Below are 23,764 nucleotides of genomic sequence, written 5' to 3'. Positions count from 1 at the left end.
TTAGAATTATTCTAGGAGAGTGACAGGTGAAAACTGGAAAATACAGTGGGAATATTTCAAGACCTCCTATGTCATAATCTTAGCCTCAGGTTGGTGCCAGTGTGTGATGTGTGTGTGCATCTGTGTGCATGCACATGTACAGGAGATAGTTTGAGGCTGAGAAAGATCAGCTGCGACGTGATGGGCTTGCTTTGTGAAGATATGTATGTGTTTGCATGTGGCTGGACGTACTTAGCAATTATTTCTTCCCCTTGGAGTCAGTAAAGACCTATGAAACACAGTAAATTTATGTCTCTTGAGGGTAAATAGGTAAGAACACAGCACAACAGGAGGGACAGTTTCCCTTGAAGAGAATCATGCCACTGAGAGACAAGTTACGAGTACACAGGAGGAGGGCCTTGGATGAATATTGATGACAAATCATGTCCTCTTTTCTCAGATCTTTTTTCAGTTTGAGCTGAGGCAGAGAGATGTTTGAGCTCTTTTGTTCAGGGTAAGGGGTGATGGATGATGGGTTCTGCTTCAAGGATGCAGATAAGGAGTACATGAGGACTGTTAAAGATACATAGAAAAGAACCTTATAGGATAAGCTAAATCTGTGTGCTCAGCACATGTGCACGCCTAGTGGTAGATGTAGATTATTTTCCTTGCTGTGTTTCTGTCAGTGTCTCCAAATCATCTGTATTTTTTTTTTAAATTGCATGTTTTATTTGCTTCTACTATCAGATTATAGAGAAAATACTATGAATGAAAATACTGGCGGTGTAGGGATACTGAGGCAAACAGAAAATGCCTTAGGTAAGTCTATCCAAGGCTCCAAGGTGGAAGGGGTAACTGTTGTAGGGTAAACAACAGTTGAGGGAAGCAATGACCTGAACTGTATGTTAGTCCATCCTCTGTTGCTATAGCAAAATACCTGAGGATAGATATTTTATAAAGAAAAGAGGTTGTTAAGCTCACAGGTTTGGAGGCTGAAATCTCAAGATGGCGTAAACTCATCACTCTAGGTTTTGATAAGACCTTCTTGGCTAACTCACATCATGGTGGATAGCATCATGGCAGGAACATGTTTGATTGGAAGAGACCACAAGGCAAAACGAAAAGCAATAGAATACTTAAGCAATGAAAGAAATTTAGAAATTGCAGAATCACAAATGTTAAGCCAATTACAGAATCATCTATTTATGTGTATCAAAAATCCCTGTGGCTGGCAGCTCTCAGTGATATCCAAAGCAATGCCACCCAGGGTAAGGTGTTTCCCAAAGTAGGCTGTGAAGTAGGAATGCATGGACTCACCTTGGCAGGGTGTAGCTCTAACCGCCTCTGATAGCTAGACACACAGCAGTACTATTGCTGTCATTAAGAGCAACAATGATGGGCTCTGCTACCAGTTTAACCAGATGCTGAGTTAGTAGAAACAGTGAGCTTATGGAAATGGCTAGATACTATTTGTAAGCAGAAAACAGGATCGTAAAGTGGCATCTGCACTGATTTTAAACAGCATTACCATAATTTGTTGGAGATGTAAATGTGATTCTCTGGACATGTCAGGTGTCCACAGTAGTGCCTAGCATTTGTGTAAGACAGAACACACAGAAGCCTCGTACAGAACTGAAGAACCACACCCTGGTCCTTTAATGACTCTGTGGCACACTAACAACTGTCTCATTAGCAATGTGTCTGTATCATAAAGCCAGATTGGAAAGGCCATCTTTTATTTATCAGCCTCAAAACAAAATGCTATTATCACTGGGATTTCAGAATAATTGTGGTAGCTTCAGTTTTTTCTTCATCCCCTCATCACTAAGATTTTCATCCCCAGCCAACTTTTTGTTTTTGTACTGAATTCCTCTGTTCCAATGGGAAAGTCAGTTAATTAAGTTGGTCCTGTTATCCAGTTGATTTAAACCATTGATTTCCACACTTGACTTAACCTCAGGATTATCAGAGGGAGCTTATTTAAAGCAGATCCTTGGGCCTAACTCCAGATCTCCAAATTAAATTTTCTGGGAGTGTGGCATAAGAATCTGTATTTTAGGAAGCTGTATTGTGATTCCCAATAGTCTTTGGGAACTATTGACGTTTGGAACGTGTCAATATGCTCAGTGTGAACTGAGATGTAGAGGGTATTCCTGTCGACAGTCATAGTGGGTGATGATCACCAGGCCAAAGAAAGCCAAAGGGTCATGGCAAAAGCATCTGTCACCTTCTGTTGACGATGTCCATTCCTGAAACTTGTAGAACCTGAGAATGGTGTCGCTGATATGAAAAACAATAGGTCTGTGAAATCATTCTGGTAATCCTGCCTCTTTTGTGGACTCCCTTCAATGATCTGGTTGATACTGAAAAGTGAGTTCATGGATTGGCAAATAGTCCAAAGTGGTAACAACAATATAAGTTATTTTGAGGATGTCTGCTTTGAGATAAAGCTAGAAAGTATGTTGGAGCCACATAGAACGCTTGCTAAATGACTATCTTCCAGTTTTAAATAAGTACACACATGTATGCATTTGTAAATTTTATTATTTATAGTGAAGCAGATGTGCAGCTTTTGAGCAAAAGAGGGAGATCATCAGATACATGTTGAGAATGATATCCAGCTAGCAATGAGTACAGTGGGGCTGGTTTGGAATCGGAGAAATTACAAGTGGGGAAAGCAGCACCAGGGTGAAAAAAGCATTTTAACTCAGGCAGCCGTGATCAGAATATATAATTGGGGGCAGATTCTAAAGTCAGTTCTTACATAGCATAGGAACTTCGCAAATTCACTGGGTAGGGAGACTAGTGAGAAAAAGGAATTAAGGATGACTCAGATGTTTTAATTGGAGTGACAGGGAGGATGGTCATCCTCTACATAGAGACAGGTTAGACATTGGGAAGAGCTGGCTTTTCCCTCTTGACCTGGATATGTCTGCAGGAAACAGAGTCATGCCTTTTTTTGAGCAAGTTAGCAGGGTGGCTAGGACTGTAGCTTAACAGGGAGGAGGAGGAGACAGAGGATTCAGAGCAACTGGCCTGGCACCAACATTGTAGATTACCAGATGACACCAACATCCCATATGTGTACCAGTTCTAGTCTCAGCTGCTCCACTTCCGATCCAGCTCTCCACTAGTGGTCTGAGAAAGCAGTGGAAGATGGGCCAAGTGCTTGGGTCCCTGTACCCACGTGGGAGAATCAGAAGTTGTTTCTGGTTCCTGGCTTTAGGCTGGCCTACTGTCAGCTGTTGTGGCCATTTAAGGAGTGAACAGCAGATGGAAGATAGCTCTCTCTGTCACGCTCTCTCTCTCTGTAGTTTTACCTTTGAAATAAATAAATATTTAGAAGGGAGGAAGGGAGAATGTCTGTTTTAAAGTCAGGGAGGGAGAAAGGGAGGGAGGAAGGAAGAAAACCTCCATGCCAACAACTTGTGCTGTGAGCCAGAGCAAGTCTGGACTCAGTCACAAGACTATGATCAGTCGGTCTGGGATTCTTGTGGTTTGGAGACACCTGACTCAGCATCTTGGCTCTGTGAGCTGCTTTAAAGAATCTATTTGCAGTGTGCTCTGTAGGCAAACATCCCAACACAGAGTTCAAGGGAGAGCCACCAACAGAGGTGAATGCTTCAAGGACTTCCTTAAATTAATTTCCGAAACCTCAGAACTATGCTAAGTATAGATAGCAGATTCTCAGTGACGACCTGATAAAGGAGTTAGTGAATGAACTGTCGTAGCAAATTCTGTGAGTACATGAAATTCTTAGGAATCTCAAACATGAATGCTGCCCACAACGGTTAGAATGCCAGTCTTTCCAGCTAGAATGTCCAGGAAAAGTGCATTCACCAGAGAACACATCCAGGTCACTGACATCCTAATCCCACGGTGGTGCAGAATACAATGCCCTGTTCAGAGCCCCTTTCTTCTTATGAGATTGGAGAGCTGATACATAAAGAATAATGAACCCTATCAGAATCCATAATTATCTCACATGATTTTAATTTTATAAACTTGTAGTGCTATAACTTTCTGTCTTTTCTTTGAACCTTTGTTTTGAAAGACTGCATGCAGTATGTTTTTTATTTTCCTTGCACCAGGTCTGCTGTCACCTGGCATATCACATCCACTATATCACATTAATGGCTGCCAGCTCAACAATGTGATACTCAATTCCATATATCAACCAGTGATATAAGCCTTTGCAGTACAGTGAATTTCATTTGCATTTATCTTTTCCATACACAGCACTCTCTTTTATCAGTCTTCCATTGGTCCCTATTCTCCTGTTTATTCTCACTGGCACCCACCTATACTTTCTTTCTAGCTGTGTTATTAATAATCCCTGCAAAGGCCTCCACACCCTCCTTTACCTTTTCCCCTCTCCGTAACTGACAGCTCCTTACAATCTGGCCTTTTAATGCTGTAAGAGTCAGGCCTGAATGAGGATGTTTCTTTGTTATTTTCACAGGCATTAGCATAGCTGCGTGAGCTGAGACTCAGGCACTTTCTTTAGATATGATTTATGACATCAATCCGATTTATGGCCATTTAAAGGAATGCTGAACTGGCTGTAAATCAGCAGAAGCACATAAAATACTCATGAGAACTGCTGGAATCCATCTGCATCAGCCTCCATCACCTGTAACAGCAGCCAATCGGCTGCAAAGATGGAGCTATCATAGGGGCAGAGGAAAGTGATGCTAATGATAGGCCTGCATCAGGGAGAAACGACCCACCTGACAACAGACAGAACCAACATGATTTTCATGCATCCAGGAACAGTCTACAGGAGCAGAGGATGAGGGTGCAATTTTTTTGAGCTGGTGGATAATTGGTACACATTAAATACAGGTTACAAAGGCAGACTTAATAATAACTAATGGTTTTTGCAGTGATGTGCAGTTTACAAAGACAGTACATATATATTGTTTTCATTGGGGCATTTTGGCAAGCTTGATAACTGGGTGCTATTTTGCCCATTTCATCTATGAGGAAGAAGTAGGGCCAAATGAAGTCCATATTCTTTCTAACAGATAGCTAGTCCACAAAAATGGTAAATCATTTCTCATTGTTGTAGTCAAGTAATTAATTGAGGAAAGATATTACGGTGCTATAGAGATATTGCTGGGCACTGAGTGGCATGTTTGCCTCAGATGATTTGTTCTTTTTGTATATGAATAATAATAGACCCTTGAGAGTTTTTGGCTACTCTAAGGTTTTTGTCTTCCAGTGCATTGTTGAAAAGAAAAAGAAAAAAAAAAAAACTCAATTAAAGCTAGTTGTTCTTTCTTCAGCCTTTTAGCACTTTATTTGCCACATTTATCCAGCAATTTTATCTTACATTGTGTCTTAATACTGGGCTGCTGTACAGGTACGGATAGATAATATTTTGATCAATTAATTTTTAATGCTTGCTCTATATCCTTTCCCTCCCCTTTCTAAACATTAAAACAGGTAACCAATGCTCTGTCTGTATCCTCAGGCCCGTTATATGGCAGAGAGGAACCTGGATATAAACTTGGAAAGACTTTTTAAGCTTTCATATTCCAATGCTGAAGGCACAGAATAGGAGAATTTTTGGGTGGAGCAGAATGTCCCAGAGAAGCAAAAGTGAGGGGTGGATCAAGGCCCTGCTGGTTTGCTCCTATCTGCAGAGATTTCCTTATGTTAGGCAAAAGAGAAAATGAAATCTGGAGTTATAGAACTTCGGAGATCTGGGCCCTACTCCTTGGCAGTGTTGCTTGAAGACTCCATGTGCTTTTTTGAGTTTAATTAAAAAAAAAAAGTCAATCAATTCTAAAATCCTGTTTGTGTATGTATATGCATGGTGTGTGTGTGTGTGTAATTGCGTGTATCTTGACATTTTTTTGTCTCATGATAAACCAGTGTTCACCTTTAATCAAAGTCCTTTGGTAGCTCACATGCAATTTTCTTAGACCTGAACTTTTGGAGAGTTGTGTATTTCCTATGATTTTTTTATATTTTCCTTACCTGGTTCCCTCATCTCCCATAAATTACATTGGTTGGACAAACTTTTCCCCAACTGTGCATAAGCTGACCTTTCAGAAGAAAGATGCTATAAAACACTTAATCGATAAATAACCCTGTTCTCTTCTTCGAGTAAAAGAGTCAATCAATCTTTACTCCTCTACATAAATGTGCATATCTTATCGTAGCTCAAGGTGCATTACAACTCTGTCTGTGGTGAATATTTTTTGTTGTTGTTACAAAGGAAATGTTAAAGTAAGTTGAAAAGGTACCATATTTACTCAGAATTCTTAGGTTCATTTTTTAAACTAGATGTACGAGATGAAGAGAAAATAAAAATACTTTTGGCCAAATGTAGATGCTTAAGTACCTGAGTAAGTCAAGACCTGCCTTCTGACTTTGGATTCATTAACCCTGAAAAGGCCTGTTGGAATTTTCAAGAGGCACCCAGGACCTGGACAGTAATCCCTAGAAGGCTTAAATTCCTTCCTCAATAAGAATATAGCACATCCAAAAAATGTAGAAGAACTATAACTGAGATTATGTTAACCTGAACAAAATTTAATTCTTAACCCTGAATGAAATTTAATCAGTATAATTTATAAAGAACATGGAGGGTTTTGGTTCAAAATTGTAAATACTTTGCTCATGTCTTAAGAATCATGTTATATGATTTGTCATCACACTACCTCATTTGCATTTGTGTGACATGGAATTTTCATCATCTCATTCTATTCTGCAATGGACTAAAATCTCCTTGGGGTAGCAAGTTGGAAATATCAAGAAAGACCATATTGTGGAGCTGGGAGTTTGCAGTCACATAGAAACTGAAGCTTTTAGTAACAGGAGATTCTCCTAGTCAAGGCTTGGGGACTCAAAGCTGGAGCACCTGAGACACAGCACAGAGACACACCCAGTAGTTGCACTGATGGTTGGTAGGATTTCACATCATATATTATTTCAATATCAACCCAATAGCCTCAGCCACTAATAAGAAGGTTGATCTTAGATTTATTAATCTCTCTGTGCTTCAGTTTCCTTATCTGTAAGACAGGGAAAACAGTAGTACTTATTGTAGGAATAATTGAGTCATTTCACAGGAAGTTCTTAGACTAGTTTGTGACAAACAGTTAGCTGTGAGTAATGTCCGTTGTTAGTATTTTTGTTATCATTATTATGCACTTAATTCTTGTAACCTTGTGTTTCTAAATCCAACCTAACTAAATCATATTACCATGATTTATTTGTCCCCTCGCTCCTTTACAGCATTTCTAAATTGTTATGTTATCACCACTTCCTTCTCTGACAACTTCTATAATCCACATATGCTCCAATTTAACTTACATATGTTCTTACTCAATGCCTATACATTGAATCAGTTCCATTCTAGCTCCATAAATCCTCATCAGTGAACAGAGTGATCAACAGTAGAGATTCCTATGCTTTGCCCATCTGGTCTTTCCAAACTAGCTTTTTGATTATTTATGCACTGAAATGTATACCTTATCTATTTAGCAAAAAAGTATTTGAGGCAATAAACATTAGTAAAAGAAAGCTAGCAATACTTATGGAAAGAGCTAAATTGCCATATTAAAGATTTAGATTTTATGTGAAATCTTTTCCTGAAAGCAAGGGTTATTAAATACTGGAAGTGCTTACTGGATTATTTCAACTAAAATGTCAGAGCTTTAGGCTCATATATCTATGTCCAGATGGTCTGCGAGCACAGGGCAGAGAGCTCAGACCCATGGTGAGCAAGGATCCTTACTTACAGTTTATTTATCAAAACATGCCTTTAATTACCACATCACTTTATGAAAACAAAGATAACAAAACAGGATTGACAAAGGGCTGCTTGGAAGATAGCTTGGTATATCTTGGATTAAAGAGAAAGGTATTAGAAATTACATTTGCATTTAATTGTCTAATGACCATTGTCGATTTAGGAATTAAGAACATTAATCTTTCCCAGTGTTCTTTAAAGAAAATGAAAACATGGCTGTTCATTTTTGTTGTGGGCTGTTTGTGTCTCCCTAACATTCAGCTGTTGAAACCCTAACCCCTAGTAGGGTGGTAACAGGACATGAGCACTTTGGGAAGTAATTGGGTTATGAGGATGGAACCTTTGCAAGATGTATGCTTTTATAAGGAGACATGAGGAGTGCATCATCCTTTCGCTTTCTATCATGAGAGGACACAGCAAAGATGATGGTTGTGCACAAACCAGAAAGCAGGTTCTTCCCTCAGGTGGATCAGACAGCACCTTGGTCTTACCTTTCTCAGCCTCAGAGATGCAGAAAGTATCTGTTGTTTAAGTCATCCAGTCTATGACAATTTGTCATAGTGTCCTGAACTAAGACAATGCTTAAAAATGTGAACTCCTAGGCACATCCAAGATTCTGTAAACAAGAATCCTCAGGGTTAAGTGCCTGGTAATGCCAAATGTTTAAGAGGCACTCGTGTGATTTTTATTTTTGAGGGATGATTGGAGAACACTGAGTTGGAAGATCACTTGGTAAACTGAGTTTTGTCTCATTGTGTGGGTCCTCATGGGATTTCTCTTAGATTAGGGAGGATTATCAGTGCCACCATAGAAATTCTAATGATATTTGGAAGCATTTAACTACTTACATTTTAAGTAGATAAGAATATTAAAAAAAAAAAACTTGTAGAGTTTAAGATCATAAAAAGTGATTACCCTCTGGATGGGACATTTAGAATCTGTATGACTTTGTTTAGGACATTGACTTTTGATGTCTCTGTAATCATGTAATAGGTCTTTCATAAAATTGTGAGACCAAATGAGACAAAGAGGAAAGCATTGTGTGTTAGTTATTATTATCATTCTTTTATTGGGTTTAAACTATGCTGGGCTGATTTTCCTATTAAGCCTCAATTATTTTCTTTCTCTTTTGTCATTTCAAGGGCACAGCTAGAGTACTTTTGTGTGTGTGTGTGTGTGTGTGTTTTCTTTCCATGCTCTTTTCCTTCCAGAGAGGAGCTTTTATTTTTTTCAGTTCCCCAGATTAACAAGGGAAATGTGAACTTGGCTGTTGACACTATTGGTTTCTGTGACTTCTCTTTTATTAAAGACAAAGTTATTCCACAACTTGACTAGTTGGAGCTGAGATAAACAAGCTCTCCAAAGTCACAGAACCCAGAATAGAACTTGAATTTCTGACTCATCAGAGGCAGTTAAAATTTTTCTCCATCTGTCCTAAAAGCATAAAGAGACTGGTGGTTCTTGTGCTTCAGTAATTAGTGGAGTTAGGAAGGAATACCCATTCCATCTTAACACATCTGCCCACCCTATGGGTGCATCCACCTACTTATTCATTCCCTGGAATTCCTGTTCCTCTAAAATCAGGGAAATCAGTACTGTGCTCTAGCCACAAAGGACAGCAAATATCCTGTTGTTCAAGAGGTTTGGAAGACCTGAGTGAATTGACAGGGAATGTTATGGTGTATGGTCTGTCACAAAATGTGAATAGCAATAGAACCATGACAGAAGGACTCGGAGAAGGCATGGACTTTTGTGAGTGGATACATGACTACATGGCATGAGAATCACACATCCACTTATGCATGCATGTGCACACACGCACATAATTCAGAAAGGTCAAGAAGAGGACTAGTACTCAGAGTTCAGAGAGAGCCTCACGGAGAATACAGTCTACCTGACACCAAGTGCTAAATCTGAGATTCTGTTGATTCTATTATATTTATTTCATAGATTTAGTGGTCTCTTATTCATCTTAAATTCTAATGTGCTTAAGAGTCAACTAGGGTCTTGTTAAAAGTTTAATTCTGGGGGCCAGCGCCATGGCGCAGCAGGTTAATTAATCTTCAGCCTGCGGTGCCGGCATCCCCTATGGGCGCTGGATTCTGTCCCGGTTGCACCTCTTCCAGTCCATCTCTCTTCTGTGGCCTGGGAGTGCAGTGGAGGATGGCCTAAGTGCTTGGGCCCCTGCACCCTCAGGAAGAAGCACCTAGCTCCTGGCTTCGGGCCGATGCAGCGCTGGCCTTGGCAGCCATCTGGGGGAGTGAACCAATGGAAGGAAGACTTTGCTCTCTCTCTCTCTCTCACTGTCTGTAACTCTACCTGTCAAATAAATAAATAAAATCTTAAAAAGACCTTCCTTAAAAATCCCCAGCCTCAACTGGACTGTGTGCTCTCAGCATCTTTGCTGAGCTGCCCACCTGGCCTGGTCAGGTGTAATCTCTCCACTCAACATGTAACTTCCCTCCTTCCTCCTCCCCAGTCTCTCAGGCTCTGTCTGGAGAGGTGCCCATCCGTCCTTACAGATGTCCCTCCCTAATAAACCTTGCTATTTTACCTACCCCCCGCCTCCCCCAAAAAAAAACTTTACTTCTGAAGCAGAGGCGTGAGGTGGGGCCAGCTCTCTGTATTTCTTGTAAATTCTGTGATATGTCCAAGATTATGCCATGCAAATCACATTTTATGAGCAACAGGTCACTCACTCTAGTTCTTAGTCAAAAACTAGTATGTCTATTACCTGTGAGAACTGAACTATAGTGATTCTCAAACTTAGGTTTTTACCTTGGAACACCTGGGGAACTTTACAAACTATGGGTCTGTATCTGAATATGCTCATTTAATCATTTTGGAAGGCAGCCTGGGCACTGAATACCCAGGTGATTCAAATTAATGATTCAAATTAATGGTTTAAAGAAAAATAGACTTCTAGTTAGATTCCACAATGATTATTCTCAAAGTTCAGCATTAAAAATCTCTTAGAAACTTGTAAGAGATACAGGTTCTCAGATACTTTTAGGACTTCTGGATTAGAAACTCTGAGAATAGAGGTCAGGAATCTGTGTACTAAATACCTCTTGGATGTACTGTAGGTTTGAGAACCAGAGATCCAGTAGAGCACTGGTTGAAACACCTTTCTGAATTTCTGATTTACATCTCTTGGGTGGGATGAGAGTACTTCCTTTGGGTTCACAAGTCTACATAGAAGAGATCATGGAGAAGGAGATATTATGGCTTTATAAGAGTGTAGAAATGAACTTAGCTAGAAAGGAAGATATAAGTGGGACCAATACATAACAGTGGAAAGTAGGGACAGGAAATCTGTATGATAAATCATTTATTGCTACATTTATTCTTTTTTTAAGATTTTGTTTATTTGTTCGAGAGGTATAGTTATAGACAATGAGACAAAGAGACAGAGAGAAGGGTCTTTCACCTGATGGTTCACTCCCCAGATGTCTGCATTGGCCGGAACTGGGCCGATCCAAGGCCAGGAGCCAGTAGCTTCTTCTGGGTCTCCCATGTGAGTGCAGGGGCCCAAGCACCTGGGCCATCTTCTACTACTTTCCCAGGCCATAGTAGAGAGCTGGATTGGAGAGGAGGAGCCTGGAATAGAACCAGCACCCGTATGGGATGCTGGCACTGCAGGTGGAGGATTAACCTTCTATACAACAGCGCCAGCCCCAATACATTTGTTCTTATAACACATTTTCACATATTTCTTGAACACTCATTATAACCAAATACTCTATGAAGTATTGAATGTGGATTAGCAACCAAATGAAGTTTGTCTCTACTTTGAGTGTATTATACTCAATTGGAAGAAACAAACAAAATGGTATGTGAATGAATATATTTATAATTTAGGATGAACATTCTGAAGGACATGGATAGAATGTGGTTATTGAAATAATATGGAAGGATACTTCAATGAGTAGGAAAGACCACTTTGGACAGGGCAACACAAAAGTCCAAAAGAAACATGACATGGTTAAAATAGTAGTCAACTGTTTGGACACTGAGATCCGAAAGACCGCTCGCGGTTAGAATCCTTAGTAGTTCTAAAAGTTACTGTAATTTTCTAAGATCCAGTTTTCTCTTCTGCCAAATGAGAATGATGAGAGCATAATACCTTACAGGAATGGAATTTCATGAGGATACAATGAGGTAGACCATGTAAAAGTATTTAGTTTGATGTATGGCATATTTTAAATACTATCACCCAACCAAATGAGTAACTATCATGTTTTGGCTTTGTTAATATACTGGAAATAAAGACAGGTATCAAGCACTTTTGTTCTCAAAGAGCTCAAAGTATTGTGATTATACATTTTATATTCTGAATAAAATCTTGCACAATATAAAAATTATCAGGGTGCATACTGCAATGAATGTTATGGAGGAAGTTACCTCAGATAAAGAAAAGAGAAAAAAAAATATCATTATTCCACGATGGGATCTTGGTAGATCAAATCCTTTCTGATTTTTTAAAAATATTTATTTATTCATTTATTTATTTACTGAAAGGCAGGGTTACAGAGAGGCAGAGGCAGAGGCAGAGAGAGAGAGAGAGAGATCCTTCATCCACTGGTTCACTCCGCAAATGGCTGCAATGGTCAGAGCTGGGCTGATCCGAAGCCAGGAGCCAGGAACTTCTTCCAGGAAACCCATGATGGTGCAGGGGGCCAAACACCTGGGCCATCTTCTACTGCCTTCCCAGGCCATAGCAGAGAGCTGGATGGAAGGTAGAACAGTGGGACTGGAACCGGCACCCATATGGGATGCCAGCGCCACAGGCAGGGGCTTTATCTGCTATGCCTCAGTGATGGCCCCTCCTTCCCGATTTTTTAAAGCATAGATGTAGTGCTTAAACAGGTCTGGGGGGCCGGCGCTGTGGCACAGTGTGTTAACACCCTGGCCTGAATCACCGACATCCCATATGGGCACCGGTTCCAGACCACCCAGCTGCTCCACTTCTTGTCCAGCTCTCTGCTATGGCCTGGGAAAGCAGTAGAAGATGGCTCAAGTCCTTGGTCCCCTCACCTGCATGGGAAGATCCGGAGGAAGCTCCTGGCTCCTGGCTTCAGATTGGCGCAGCTACAGCTGTTGCAGCCAATTGGGGAATGAACCATCACATGGAAGACCTCTCTCTCTCTCTCTCTCTGTCTCTGTCTCTGTCTCTCTCTCTGTCTCTGCCTCTCCTCTCTCTGTGTAACTCTGACTTGCAAGTAAAATAAATAAATCTTTAAAAAATAAGACTGTATTCTTTTGCACACGTACATATGGTTGCAATGTCAAGACCCCTTCTCCAGTGGATACTGACTGTGACAACCACTGAAAAATATTGGATTGTGTCAACAATTCATTAAGCATTGAATATTTCTTTAACATATTATGCTCCATAAACTGCATTAGACAGTTGATAATTCCAAATGGGACAGTTTCTAGGTACCCAAGATAAGGTCATAATTTAATATGGTTTTGGTGTTCATGAATTAATGACATTTATTGCTGCATCATTATTAAGCAGTAACATTTTTCAGAGGTGCTCCACAATTCTTAAGGCATGATATGCACATGAGAATAGGTGACAGAAGTGGTATATCTTGGATGCTGTCTCTGATGCAGATCGATACTTTGGGGATGAGTATTTGTTTATCTGGCATTTTGACTGTGAAAGATTGATCCTGCTATCTCTGGTTTAGCAGAAAATCAATTTGTGATATTTCTATATATGTGTAAATATTACTAAACAAAATAGTGAAATAGGGAAAAACTTATTATTTGTTCTATATTAACCTTTCTATGCTCTCATTTTGCAAGCAGCCCAGTTGATTTAGGTCCTTTCAGCTCTAACATTATAGCTCTCCAGTCAGAGACTCCAGCCAAAATGACCACTGGTTCTTTGCTTCTACTTTGTCTTTTCCAATATGACTATTGGTATCTGATTTCTGAGTAATGATGACAGTAAAGTATTATGACTTCTGCCTAATGGAACTGATGGTTTGGTGCATGAAATTAACCATCTAGTGATTTATCTTCTCTTTATTTGAAGCGCGCGCACACACACACACATACACACTGAGAGAGAGAGAAAAATGCAATCTTCTATCTGCTGGTTCACTTTCCAAATTCCTGAAACTTCAGCTTGAGCCAGGGAAAAGACAGGAAGCCCAGAACTCATTCTGGGGCTCCCATGTGGGTTGATGTTCCAGGGTGTGGGCTAGCAAGAAGCTGTGTCAGAAGTGAAAGGTCTAGCACTCAAATAAGGCGCTCTGATTTGAGAAGTGGGCATCCCATGCAGTTTCTTGATCACTGTACCAAATGCCCATCCAAGAAAAGTAATATAGTTGAACTGGGACTCACACTCATGTGCAGGGATATGGGATGGGAGTGTCTGAAGTGAAGACTTAAGCCTGCACAAAATAGACCTAAGCCACGGTGTTAATGGATCTTGATTTCTCTTAACTTACAAGACCATGTGATTCATTTTGAAAACTGCTTTTTAATAAAACCAAGTTTATATTGTTATTTTAAATAAATTTAAAAATAGCTACTCTGTGCTGATACTGGGCTTGCAATTTCACATAAGTGATTTTATTTCATCTTGTATCCATTCCATAACTTCTTCCCTTTATTACTACTGTTTAGATGAAATAAGATAGGCTAGAACACCAGGAGATTTCAATATTGCTTAAGTTCCAAAATCTAACTTTATCATTTAGTTGTATGGAATGGATATGTTAATACACCCTTTTAGTTTCAGTTTCTCTTATATATAATAGAGATGATATATTAACTCCTAACTCCACGTGGTTGTTCTGAAGATTGAATGAGGTGATGGATATAAAACTTCCTAGCATAGTGTCTGGCGTATAATAATAATTCAGCAAATGTTATGAGCTATTATAATTGCCCAAGATCACAGAGCTTGTATGTTTAGGAACTAAAACTCAATGTTTGTGTCAAAACTTCATTCCCTTGGGCCTGATGTTGTGCTTAGCTGCTTGTGATGCTGGCATCCCATGTTAGAGTGCTGGTTCCGTCCTGCCTACTCTGACTCTGATCCAAATCCCTGCTAATGGGCCTGGGAAGGCAGCAGACGGTGACCCAAGTACTTGGGCTCCTGCCACCCAGATGGAAAACCTGAATAGTTCCAGGATCCTGGCACTGGTTGCTGTGTCAATTTCAGAAGCGAACCAAATGGAATATCTCTCTCTCTTTCTCATTCTCCTGTTCTCCATCATCCAGCCTTTCTTTTTTATTTTTCTTTTTTTTTCTTTTTTCTTTTTGACAGGCAGAGTGGACAGTGAGAGAGAGACAGACAGAGAGAAAGGTCTTCCTTTTCCGTTGGTTCACCACACTGATCTGAAGCCAGGAGCCAGGTGCTTCTCCTGGTCTCCCATGGGGTGCAGGGCCCAAGGACCTGGGCCATCCTCCACCCCACTCCAGGGCCACAGCAGAGAGCTGGACTGGAAGAGGAGCAACCGGGACAGAATCCAGGGCCCCAACTGGGACTAGAACCTGGAGTGCCGGCACCGCAGGCTTAGTGAGCCGTGGCACTGGCCCAGCCTTTCAAATAAATAAATAAGCCCATATATATTAAGAAAGTTCATATTCTGTCCAGTATACCATACCTCTTCAGGTGAGTCATAAGCCTAAGATGTTTTATGAGTAATTACACTGAAAGCTTGTATGAGTATGGAGTTTGAAACTATTGTTATGAAGTCTTTTCCCTACCAGGTGAATTCTCTACCTAGCAGCAAATGTAATTGCTTACATTTATAAATTATATCATGACAGCTTTCTTCCTAGACTATTACAGTGGCTTCCCCTTGTTCTCAGGGTAATATACAAATTCTGATCATTCCTGAGAAGTCCTACATGATCTGTCAATTGCCTTGGTCTTACAACTACTTTTTCATTCACTCTGCTCAGAAGTTCAAGAAACTTAACCGTCTATTCATAACATCTCCTTGTCTGGAAGACCCTTTCCTTCACTTATCTTTGGGTTAGTTTACTTCTTAGTCATCCTTTAGGTCCGAGTTTAAATATTTCATTCTAAGAGAAGACATCTCTGACTTCACCATTCCTTGAGCCTTATATCTCCAATAAATGCCGCTCATACTTCACAGCACTTGCTACAGGTCATTATAAGGTATTTATCAATGCATATTTGCTTAGGGTTGATCTATTCCAATATGCATTTAACTTTGCAAGAGCAGAGACTATTGTGTAATGCAGTGTAGGTGTTATGCCCAGTTTGATTGTCACCAAAGACCACCAAGGAGCTGATATTGCTGTAAAACACATGAGAGTTTTATTACGGGTCCATGCCTGGCCTCTCAACTATCACCGACGCAGCAGATTTGAATTGAGAATCCTGACTCTTCAGTTAGCAGGGTTTTTATAGGGTTTTCAGAGACATTCTATACGTTACAGTACCATTTAGCAAATCATCTCTTAGAATTGATTAGTGCTTCCAGTGGCAGGAATGGATTTGTAAAGGTGGTTGGATGGCTTTGGGGTTGATGCCTTTTAAATTGATTGGCTAAAGTATAGGGTCCAAGCTGCTGGGGTGTAGTGCCAAACTGGTCTAGGGATATTATCAGTCACCTTAACTGATCTGAAAAGACAGCTGGAACTTTAGGTATTTCTCTGCTGTCTGCTAATTGCCTGTCTCTAGGGGAGTTTATTGCAAGGGGAGTTCATTTATTTATTTTTAGGAGCTTCTGGCTCAGGGTTCAGGGCCCAGTCAGGCCCAACTTACAAGATGAAGGCCTATTTTAAAATAGTTGCACCTTGATCCAGGCTCATGTCTCTCATAGGCTACAGAAAGAGTCTCCCTTCTACCACCCCAGCAAGTCTGCATACCCTTTCTGTACACAGTTGTGTGACTGTAGGCATATAGACATTTTTATGGGAAAATGTCATGCAGAGCTATGTCTTAATGATATAACTTTGTAAATTTTACCATGCATTTTATATTTTTATTTATAAAAGAAGTCACATACAGTTGAAAATCCTTGTTTACTCAGAGGTAGTCTTTGTATTGAATTTGATATTTATTATCCTCAAGTAATTTTCATATTATTAATTACTGATGTATATCACTTAAGCCACATGCAGAACTGTTTAACATATGTATAAAGTTCATACAAAGGATTTATTATGAGGATAATATCATATAACAAAATCCTTTATTTCTTCTTGTCTTTTACTATATACTGTGTCTTAAATTTTGGGCTATGTTGTTACCAGTAGTTCTAGTTCATGTGTTTTCACCAATGTATGAAATTTGATAAATCTAGTGCACCTATTTATTACCCAGATGATGGACATTTATGCCATGCCCAATGTTTTCCTGTCTCCATCAAGGCTATAATGAACTGATTTTTCACATGTCCTTGTGAACCTCTGCAAATGTTCTCTGGGCAATATACTACAAAGTGGAAATGCGAGGTCAAAGAACATGCTCATCTTCAAATGCACTGCAGTATATAGATTTTAAAATGTTCTCCAAAATGGCCTGATTTATTTCCTGCCAGCAGGATTTCATAGTTGCATTTTCCCTATAGTCTTGCCAATACTTGGCATTGTCAAAACTTTTAAAATTTGTCCATCTGATAATTTTGGAATGATGTTTTATTGTGTTAAAAATTCTTTATATTCTTGAAATATGATAGACACTACACAAATAGTTATTCTTTATGGTATTGCTGCTGAATATTTCATATGAGTACCCGATTCAGTTTTAATGCTGTTGGGAAAAGATATGATGTTGAGAAAAGAGTATCACCAATAATGGTGACATCCAAAGTAGCCTGTTATTGTAAGATTGAAAAATCCTCCCTCCCTCACCTTATCTCTAGCAAGTGAGAAGAGAAATGAGCATCTCTCCTGAGTTAGAGCTGCATCATATAAATTCTTTTAAGTAAAAGTTTATTGAATATTATCTTTTCCTCCTTTCACTCCCTTCCTTGCTGTAGAAGTCAGTGATATGGTCTGAGGAGGTGAGGAGGAGAGCAGAAGGGATGGAGGGGGCAGTAGTCAGGCCCAAGTGCTAGTGGCAGGGCCAAGATACAGCAGAGCTGGGATCTGAGGAGGTGGTGATGCCTGTGGGCCCCAGAGCCAAGGGCTGCCAAGTGTCCAGTGTGGTCCAGAGATTGGTTACAGGCAGGGGGGTTAAGCACTCACTGTTGGAGAAGGGATTTATACAAATGGAAAAAGAGGAGGCATGGAAGACACGTGGGTGGTAGGTTGGAATTGGCAGGATAGATTTTATCCCACAGAAGCAGGCTAGTCAGGGCCTGTTCTCATGGCAAGTAAGGGAGGAAAGCGAGGAAGTGCAAATGTAAAATGTATTTTTCAAGACTCTGCTTGCATGAACTCTGCTAAGAAATGAGTGGCCAAATGCAAGTCACATGTCTAAGCCCAGAGTCTGGGTGGGAGAAGAGGATTTCAAATTTGAGGAGTACAAGGCTTGGATACAGGGAAGGCCCATTCATTAAGACCACTGACATTACTAATCTGCTACACTATATACTCCTCCAGTGGACTGAGCTAGAGTCACAAACACAGCCCTGTTCTCCCTTGAATGGGCCATGGTGTACGCAATAATGAAACATTTATGCTGTCTACTTTTCTTGATCATATTATTTTTAGCATATCTAGTTGGTGTTGTCTTATGACTTTAACCTCTATTTCTTGATTTATTGACTTTGGATAGTTTCTATTTATTTCCTGTATAAAAATGAGATAATTAGAGCAATTACTGTTCTTTCCATCATTATGCTCTTATAATCATTTATAAGAGAAGTCAGTTTTTGTCTTTTATGCTATATTTACAGTAAGATTTATTTTAATATTTATCAGTTTTATACTCATGTCTTTCATATTTCATCAGTTGATTTTTAAAAATTAAAACTCACTATACATAATTCACAATGTTATAATTATATACATATTATTCATATTATTATTCATTGTGGAACTATGAAGTACATTCAACTCAAAGATGGAATTATTACTCGGTGTCATTTAAACTCTGTGGTAGGGGGATTTTCTCAGCGTCTCATTTTAATGGATTCCTTTTTCAGTGCTTTCAAGCTTTCTTCTTTTCTGCAGGGTCACATGTAAATATGTATCCTAGGTCATCTTCTTTCTTGGCTCCCTTTTCCCATTTTGTTGGAATACCTTCTTGAATAATTTCATGTATTCATAAAGAGTGTGTGGGTTGTAAACTTTCTAAGTTCTTGCCTGTCACCCGTGCCTTCATTTTCCTCTACCATTTGATTGATATTTTTCAGGCATACGATTTTGGTTTAGACTTTGTTCTCCTTGAGGAGCTTGAGGACAGCGTTGCATTATTCTCTGCTCTCTAAGTTGTTGAATATGTATAATTGTACTTAAAATTATGAAGCTTCCCCTGGATGTGGGTGTTTTCATTTGTTCTGTAGTAGTCAATCGTCCTTCAATCTAATAGCCTTGTACCTTTCTTCAATATAAGGAAATTATCTCTTATAATTTTTGGAGCTGTACTCGTCATTGTCGTAGTTTCTACCTGATTGGTATTTTATTAGATCATCATTATCAAACAGTTGACTACAATCTAGTTAAGAATTATATTTTACATGCTATCTATTATGTAGATGCATGTTACTGTATATGCTGTATTTTGGTTGTTTTCTGTTGCCATAGCAGAGTATCTGAGACTGGGTAATTTGTGAAGGAAAGTTTATTTGGGTTCACAGTCCTGGGGCTGGGATGTCCAAGAGCATGGCACTGGTATCTGCTTGGCTTCCCGTGAGTGCTTCATGCTGAATCACAGGGTGATAGGGAAGCAGAAGGGCAAGCAGCAGATATAAAACATGACAGGTTGGCCCCCTTTATAACATTCTTCTCTCACTACCCAGTACCACAGGATTGGGAACTCACTCACTCCCACTAGGAGACTTTCATGATCCAAAGGCAGATTAGAAGTCCACCACCTCAACACTGCCACACTGGGGACCAAGCCACAGCAGGAGTTTTAGTGGAGGCAAACTGCATTCCAGCCAGACTCCTGGCCTATCTTATTTCATTTCAGTTTTTGAAAACACTGATTGTGGAGAACTCATTGCTATCATGACCACATTAGTTTACTTCAGGTGTTATAAGAAAATACCATGGGTTGGTGGCTTAAAGAACAAAAAGTTATTTCTCAAAGTTCTGGAGGCCGGAAAGACCCATGATCTGGGTACCCAGTCAATGATTCGGTGCCTGGTTAGATCCCTTATCCTGAAGTACCAATGGCTGCCTTCTTGCTGTATTCTCACATGGTTGGGAGAGAAAGAAAGATCTTGTATCTGTTATATGAATACTAATCCCCTAATAAAGGCTTGGCTTTTATAATCTAATTGCAAAAGACCACATCTCCAAATACTATCAAATTGGGTTTCAGGCTTGATAATATGAGTTCTGGGGGGACACATTTTGGTCTATGGAAATGACACAAACTCTGCTGTATCTGTGGTTTGAAAGGCAATGCATTTGATCAATAGTGTCCTTTTGAGCTATTCTTCATATCTCATGTATTTTTCTTGTATTTTTCAGTTTATTCCTTTTTTGAAATATGCTATTTTTAAAATTTTTGTTTATTTTATTTACTTGAGAGGCAGAGAGAAAAATTCATCTGCTGGTTCAATTCCCAAATGCCTATAATGGCTAGGCTGGGCCAGGTTGAAGCTGGAAGGTAGGAACTCAAGTCAGGTCTTCCATTCAGGGGGGCAAGGACCCAACTACTGCTGCCTCCAGGGTGCACATAAGCAGGAAGCTAGAATCAGGAGCTGAGCTGGCAGTGCAGCTAGAACTCAAAACTATGCACTCTGATAGGAAATGTGGCTATCCCAATCAGCAGTTTTATTGCTAGTCAAACACTCACTCCTATATATTTTAACTTCCTTTTATGTTTATAAATTGATGTTAAACTGCATACAATCTTTAATATGGAAATTATTGAATTTTCAGTTCCTTTCTCATCATGTTTTCAATTTCTAAGAATATTTTCTTGTTTTCTGAATACTGCTTTCATAGCAGACTGTTTGATGGCTACCATTGCCTCTTTTTTCTCTATTTTTAAAAACTGAGATGTAAATCATGCAATATAAAATTCACTATTTGAAAACATACCATTTAGTGCATTTTTTTGTTTAATCACTATGTTGGTAACCATTGCCACTATATAATTCCAGATTCCTTCCATCACTCCAAACAGAAACCCTATACGTATGAGCAGAACGTTCCAATAATAACATTCTCCCAGCCCCTAGAAACTAATAATCTACTTTAACTTCTGTGGATTTGCCTAATCTACAAGTTTCAAACAGCTGGAAACATATAATACACATTGCTGTTTTTATCAGGCTTCTTTGACTTAGCATAATGTTTTCAAGGACCATATGTGCTGCAGTATGTATTAGAACAGCATTATTTTATGGCTGAATAACATTCCACTGTATAGATACTACACATTTGTTCATAAGTTGGGACTATTTTATATAATGTGACCATTATATATAAATGTGACCATTTGTATATAATTTTGTGGATATATGTTTTCAGTTCTATTGGCTTTATATTTAGAAGTAGACTTCTGAGTCAAATGGCAACTACATTTAACTCTTTGATGAACCACTATATTATTTTCCACAGTGTCTTTACATTCTCTGTTCCCTCCAGCAATGTGTGACACGTCCAGTTTCTCTACATCTTCCTCACAATTTGTTTTCTGATTTTTTTTTTTAATTCTAGATATCCTCTTGGTTGTGTAGTGGTATCTCATTGTAGTTTTGATTTCCTTTTCCTAATTATGAATGATGTTTAGCATCTTTTCATGTCCTTAGTCACCACTTATGTATCTTCTTAGAGAAATGTCTATTCAAATCCTTTCCCATTTTTGAATTGTCTTTTTGTTATTGAGTTGTAAGAATTCTTTATGTTTTTTGGATACTAGGCTTTTATCTGACATCTTCTTTACAAATATATTCTCATGTTACATGAGTTGTCTTTACTTTGATGCAGAAATCTTCTTTGTGTCCTTTGATACACAAAGTTTTTTTAATGTTGATGAGGTTCAATTTATTTTTTGCATCATATCTAAGAAACCAGTCTTATCTAGAATCATGAATATTTATATCTTTATTCTTTAAAGAGCTTTATATTTTTAGTTTTTATATTTAGATCTTTAATCCATTTTTAGTTAATGTTTGTGTATGGTATAAGCTATAGCTTCAAATTATTTTACATATGTACATCTGGTTTACCTAGCACCGATTGTTGAAAAGACTGTTATTTCTCCCACTCAGTTGTCTTGTTATCTTTGTTGAAAATCAGTTGGACATAGTTGTATAGGTTTACTTCTAAGCTTTTAATTTTATTCCATTGCTTTATATATCTAGCCTATGATAGTATTATACTTGTTTGACTGCTATAATTTGGTGGCAAGTTTTGAAATTTAGAGTCATCACAAGTTTTTCATTTATTTCAAGATGATTTTCACAGTCTCTAAAATTTCCATAAGAATTTTAGTATTAGTATGTCTATTCACAGTTGCCTTTTGAATGTTTCTGAAGCAAGAGACATTAAAATATTATTTTATAGTATATTATTTCCACCTCAATTATCTGTCATCCTTGCTGTTATCTCTCTTGATTTAAGTGATCAATATCCTTTATTTTTCTTCAGGGTTTGATATTCTGTTGATAGCAGTTGCTCATATTCTATTGAAGAAATGGATGAATAAATGACTCTCTTGAGATGAATGAGGAGGTGGACTGGTCTCCTCTTTTTGAGGTGGATCAAAATTTATCCCTTCAAGATTTCTTTCTCACTAAAATGTCAGTATTGTCTGATCAATGCGTATTTTACAAAATTATGATTTATATGCTTAGTTTAAGGCATAAATATTATGTGTGCTCTTAAGCCATTTCCTCCTGTTTATTCCTCTACATGGAGACAAAGTTTGGTGTCTGTTTCTCTCAGTCTCTCCTCTCACTTTTAACTTCTCATTCTGTCCCTATGCATTGCCACAGAGATGCCAATAATTTGTACTCAATAACCATAATATTGACTTCATCTAGACAGAACTGTCACTGGGTACACAATAGTTTTACTCCATCTTTATGGTTTCACTTGGGTTCACATAAATGTATGACAATCTTTCCCTTGTAATGTGGCTTAGGTAATAAAAATTTCTCAATGATGAAATATTTATGATAGGTAAAATAAAATATTATGAGAAAACTCTTCTTATGAGAAAGAAGTCAGTAGAAACTTTATAAGTGAATTTTAAGAAATGCAAATTGCATTTGTAATATTTTTGTGTGTACTCACTTTAGAAGACTCCTCTACTGGGGGAATCCTGTAAGAAGCCCACTTTCTACTTTGAGGGCAGCTAAGAAATCACCCTACACTTAGTCAATTGGCTATTGCTTCCAAACACTTCAAAACTTGAGGAAGTGAAACAAAGATGTGCCCAGAGATTACATGTAAAGGCTATTATGAAATTATGAGCATTATGTCCTAGTCTTAATGTTCATGGACAGGTGAGTCTACTGGTCATATTCCTGTTTGGTAGAATCTTGGGCACATCTTATCTTTCTTAATTCTGAGCCCCTTTTAAAAATTTGGCTCTGTAACATTCCTGATGATTTTGTAGGCTACCCAATATTCTTTTAATAAATTATCCACCAATAAAACCCATACATCTTGGTTCCTGTGATTTGTCACATTTTCTGTTATAAAAAAAATCAATAAAGAGAGTTTTCTAAATGAAAACCAAATTGATGGCATTAAAATATCTCAGCAGCACACATTTTGTACAGTGGTTAAGATGCCACTGAGAACATCTACATTCCATTTGGGGGGGCCTAGATTTGAGTCTCAGCTCTAATTTGGATTCTAGCTTCCTGCTCATTCACACTCTGGTGGGCAACAGGTCATGGTTTAAGTAGTTGGGTTGGGTTGAGAGCGAACCTCAGTCACCAG

Source organism: Lepus europaeus, chromosome 2 (genome assembly GCF_033115175.1).
Source record: "Lepus europaeus isolate LE1 chromosome 2, mLepTim1.pri, whole genome shotgun sequence".
In the NCBI taxonomy this organism is placed as follows: Eukaryota; Metazoa; Chordata; class Mammalia; order Lagomorpha; family Leporidae; genus Lepus; species Lepus europaeus.
This window is presented reverse-complemented; position numbering follows the sequence as displayed.